This window comes from Pezoporus flaviventris, unplaced genomic scaffold (assembly GCF_033815535.1).
Source record: "Pezoporus flaviventris isolate CSIRO_AGI_PZ_B2104156 unplaced genomic scaffold, CSIRO_AGI_Pfla_v1 ptg000029l, whole genome shotgun sequence".
In the NCBI taxonomy this organism is placed as follows: domain Eukaryota; kingdom Metazoa; phylum Chordata; class Aves; order Psittaciformes; family Psittacidae; genus Pezoporus; species Pezoporus flaviventris.
Genome location: NW_026892577.1, coordinates 17,411,538 through 17,416,580, shown reverse-complemented (window position 1 = coordinate 17,416,580; position 5,043 = coordinate 17,411,538). Strand labels below are relative to the sequence as shown.

Below are 5,043 nucleotides of genomic sequence, written 5' to 3'. Positions count from 1 at the left end.
AATAAAAAAAGAAATACAGCAGCACCTACGCCTGAACCCAGGGCAGACAGCATTCAGAGATACTGCAAAAAAATGTCGAAACAGAAAAGCTGTGTTTCTTTCAAGTTATTCTACAGATCTTGAAAGATGCTGCTCCATGAAATAACGTGTGGTTCATTCCCCAACGCATCAGCTTGGGAAATACATGCAATGAAAAATCATTTATTTCCAGCTAATTGTACTTTCATTTCCTCCTCCTATTGTTGCAAGGCTGTGCAGGCTGGGGTTTGGAGCATTACATTCCATACCCCATCACAGCAGTACCTAAGACAGCTAGGAGGCACAGCCACCTCCTTCACTTGTTATGTCCTTCTTGGCAAATAAACATACTTGGGACCCATAAGTTTGGAGTGGACTGTGGACTGGCAATAGGTCCTCTTAACATTTTATTCCTGGCTTCTGTCATTGGCATGCTGTACAGTTGCAGTCAAACAAATGAATTCCTCTACATCTTAGCTACCCTTTCTGTAAAGTGAAGGTAATAATATTTATCCAGCTGGGATGCTGCAAAGAGTAATTAATGTGTACAAATCAGTTTGAATTCCTCTAACAAAGTGCAAATTGTATTAGTCCCCACAGAAGCTGGTAATAGGTTTGTGTCTTCCTTCACTGAAGGTCTGACCTCATTTCCCTAGGGTAATCTTGAGGAAAAACTCTTCCTACTATTTGTATTACAACAGCACGTAAGGCCAGAATCCCCATTGTGCTCAGGGCTGTATGTTCATATGGTAACAGCCCACACTCTACAGACCTTATATTCAAACTGAGAAAAGATGGGAGAAAGGAAGCATTAACCCTATTTCAAAGGTAAAAAACCAAGGCACAGAGAAGCAGCATCTTGCTGGTATCAAGCCTATGAAGCAATGTAATTCTTTTCAGAAGGCTGTCACCTCAGATTGACTTTCTGTCACAAGCTGAATTCTCACCTCTTTTGTCTGGACAACAACCTTTCCCGTTTTGGTGAGTGACAGATCAGCCAGGTGGCAATGAATGGAGCTCACCTCTTATGGGGTACTTCGAGAGAGCAGTGTTAGGGCAAGTCAGGGTTTGCAGAGGAAGAAATGATGTGGCTTTGGGTAGAGTAGGTGACCACTGGTCCTGTTCTTCATCTCATGCTCTTTTGGAGACCTGGACACATTCTGTGCTCTGATTTCTGCTATGAGAGGAGAGAAAGCAAGAGAATCCAAGAATTGGTGAAGTTGGCTTTGTAAACCTTCATGCATAAATATCTGGGGAAATGTGGAAGTATCTCCAACAGCTCTTCTAGTATTTGCCATGTTCTTTTTTTGGCTGATATAACTGTTAATTTTTTGTTACTGCATCTGTAGCTTGAATAGAGCAGTTGTTTCACCACTGGTATATTGGAATTTTTCATTTTTGGACTAATGAAATGGTCTAAAACTTGATTCCATTTTTTTCTCCCCTGATGTTAGAAATCAGTTTAAATTGTGCCTTTCCTGAAGAAAAAATAGAGTGGAAAAAACGCATGTCACAAAATTCCCTGCCAGTGCCAATGGTAGTCTGGTGATCCTGTTCACATTCTGTATTTAGCTATAAAATATGGCTCTGTGGAAAGCTGTATGTTTCACAAGCACTGCTGATATTTCATGGAGGAGATTGAAGTCAATGGTTAGCCTCCTGTCCAGCTGGTCCTCAGGTGCGTTGCTACTAAGCCACTTCTAATGCCAATACCCAGGTGGGTCAACAGATTTTCTGGGTGAAGATACCACCATTTCCAGTTCTCCTGCTCTCCCTAAAGACCTCAGGCACTTGCCATATGGAAGTTCAAGCAGCAAGGGGAGCCTCTGATCCCTAGAGGCACCTCCCAGTGGTTTCAGCACCCAGGAGGCAAGCTAAGGAGGTGTGACCCACATCATCTTGCTACCAATGGGATGAGATGAAGGATGAAAGTTGGCATGATCAGACAGTTGTGGGCTAAAGCCTCTGGTGGTGTAAATCATTCCCGTTCCATGGATTTTACAAGACTGTGTTAATACACACCAGTAGAAGACCTCAGCCTCTAACACCATTAAGCCATGGGCTCCTTTAGTGCTCAGGCAACCATATGTTGGAAAGGAGCCACAAAGACAGAGGGCACCTTTCCTTGGGTGATCCTTCCAGAGCAGCCAGCAGAAGCTGAGCAGGACTTCCCTTCCTCCCCTTCCTTTTCCTGCCTGCTGCTAGCTGCCTGTGCTGCACACCTCTCAAAGCCAGGGTCCCTCCTCCACAGGTCGATGCTTGCCCAGAGAACTGGGAGCTGTTTATAGGCAGTATCGAGGATGGCTTTTGAACATAGCATGTGTAAGGATGGGAGGGTGAGGGGAGGGGGTGGGGGAAGAGGAGAGGTACAGACACAGCACTCCTTGGCAGTGATTTATAGAGTGGGTCAGGCACAAATTGACTCGTATGCAAGAAATGTAAATGGAATCGAGACTTTTGATGGAGAAGCTCATTTTCAGACTTAAACGCTTTAGATTAAACACACTCACACACAAATGCTGGCGGGGAGGGTGTTTTATATAATTTACATTACAAATCAATTCATTATCCACAGAGGCAGGTTGTACTGATTTTCAAGGATCGGAGATTTGATGAAGAGGATTCATTTCAAGAAATAAACCTTTTAAATTAACCGCAAGATGAGGGAAATTTCTTTATTTAAAAAATGCTCCAGCCCCTTCTTTGTTTCTTTTATTATTATTAATATTATTTTCCATCCGGCTCTGGGTCATTAAGGAGGGTCCAGAAGTCACAGATTGCCTTTCTGAAGGAGGAGAGCTGAGAACTTCGAATGTCACACATTTTGTCTGGCTCCAAACCCTTCATTTATTGCAACACAATTTGTTACCTGTGGTTGGCTCTGCACACCATTGTGTGCTGTGCGCCAGGACTGATTTAGCAGGGAATGTCCTCTCCACCTTGAACTTGAGAGGGGGAAAATCTCTTGAGAGAGGTGATAGAAGAATCATGAAAATCAGTCTTCCAGCTACTTAAGAAGAGAAATGCCCTTTGAGGTCTGGGTAAAGTCCCCTCAAGCTTTGACAGGGTATGGAGTTCAGGAAACCCTGGTTATAACAAAGGCAGATGGTTCTGTGAGGGCACATATAAGATGCAGGGGTAAAGAAATGGAAAAAAAGAAATCCTGGAACCAACACGTGTCCTGATGTGCCATCCTGCCATAGAAGTGTGCAGATTGCAGTGGACAATCGCCAGGGCTGGAGGCAAAGGACGGGTCAAGATGATTAAAGGACTAGTGCCATGTTACCCTCGTCTTCCTTGGCAAGGCTGCAAAGGACCATCTTTGAGGATGGTAGTTTCTTTCTGAACCATTTGGGAATAGTTTGCTCCCCTCCAGTTCTTCCTGGCCACAGCTTCCTTGTAACTCCCTGCAAAAGCTCCTGCAACCTAATTGCAAATGTAGCCTCCCAGTTCCCCAGCATTCTGCCTGGCTGCAGCATGGAGAGAGGCAAAATAAGATTGCTGGGGCAAGCGTCTGCTGTCTTCCATAAGAAAACTTTTCTTCTTTAGATAGGTTCATTTCAAACCCCAAATGGTTGAGCCTCTTTCCTATTTGAACAAGAGCCAGTCCCTCAGAAACACAACTGCTCACCTAACCATAGGTGACGACCTTAGTTGTGTAGGATGAACCTGCACCAGAGGCTTTTCACAGGTGATGTCTGGGAATGGACAGCTTTTGGGCCCTGGAGCCATCTGCATCCCTCGATCCCAGTGAGGCTTCCTGATCCAAACCCTAGTGTGGGCCCTCCTTGAAGCCATCCTCTTTGCAGGAAGAACCTGGCTACTGGTGAGACTACAGCCAGTGCACCACTGTCCTCGGATGAGAAATGCAGCGTTTGCCCTACTGGAGAGTCCCAGAACAGGGCAGGTGGACAGCAGCAATTGCCTGAGCTAGAGGGGAGCCAAGACACCAGAGTTAACAGCCCTCATCTTGGGAAGAAAAAAAGACACAGGATCTTTAATGACCAAAATGGCTGAGACCTTTGTTTTGTATCTCTTCTGAAAAGCAATCACACACATTTTAGCAGGGGAGCTTTTATTCTTATGCGGATGGGGTAGCCAGCGCAGTGTCCTCTCCCAAGCGCATCCGGACCTGGTCAGTCCAAGTGCACAGAAGAGCAACATGAAACATGTTTGACCTTCACAACTTTCCTTTACAGACCAGCAGGATAAAACCCTGAAGGAATTCTCCGGAGTGAGTTTGTCCAAAGCAACGTTCACCACCTCATTCAATATTTGCCTGCAAAAAAAACGCCAATTATTGAAAGACAGTCCTGGCTGGGCATCAATAGGCAGCCAGGTGTGAGAAGTTGAAGAGAAATGCATCTCATTAATGTGGAATTGTTTTTAGGTTAATAATCTTGCGTTAATTTTCCTTTAAAATATTGTCTTTGACCGTTAAGCGCTTGCACTGTTATAAAAAGAACGTAATAAATGATCTTGAAGCAAATTCTCCTGCCAAATGTCATAATTTATTTGCATAATTAGCTCTTAATTTTAATTCAATATGCAAATCCACGCTTCCTTTAAATTGCAGCAGCCTGTTTCCCGGCCTTGGCTGCCATGAATTTATTGTGAGGCGGCTGTTTGAAAAGGCAGCTTCACTGCCTTCTGGGGATGGCTGCCTGGGGGAGGGGGTGCCCACCGCCAACTCCAGGCACTTTTTGTTTGGGTTTTGTTTTGGCTCGCTTCTTATTAAGTTGGACCCCAACCTGCTTCAATCCCTGAGCATCCTCCTCTTCCCCCCAACAAGTCCTGTTTCCCTTTCTCTTCCTTCTGCTTTCTCTCTCTCTTTTCTCTTCCTCTTTGGAGAAGACAATGTTGATTCTCCATGTTCCCTGCCCCTTGGTCTGTCCCTCCCCTCACTCCCTCATGAAAGGCTCTGGCTCAAGTCAACCTGGCAACTGCTCTGCTCTGCTCCCTGTTTTGGCTCCCTTTCCTCAGCCCTTGATTGCTGTGCAACAGCCCCTGTTCAATGCCTTTCTG

The 5,043-nt window shown here is 45.1% G+C and overlaps 1 long non-coding RNA gene across 1 annotated transcript; it reads left to right on the top strand.

The window, feature by feature from the left end:
- The first annotated feature begins 560 nt into the window (after positions 1 to 560).
- On the top strand, positions 561 to 4,507 carry LOC133272458 (uncharacterized). Its single transcript, XR_009744428.1, has 2 exons — positions 561 to 1,900; positions 2,594 to 4,507. It is a non-coding gene; the product is annotated as an uncharacterized LOC133272458 (long non-coding RNA).
- Positions 4,508 to 5,043: the final 536 nt, after the last annotated feature.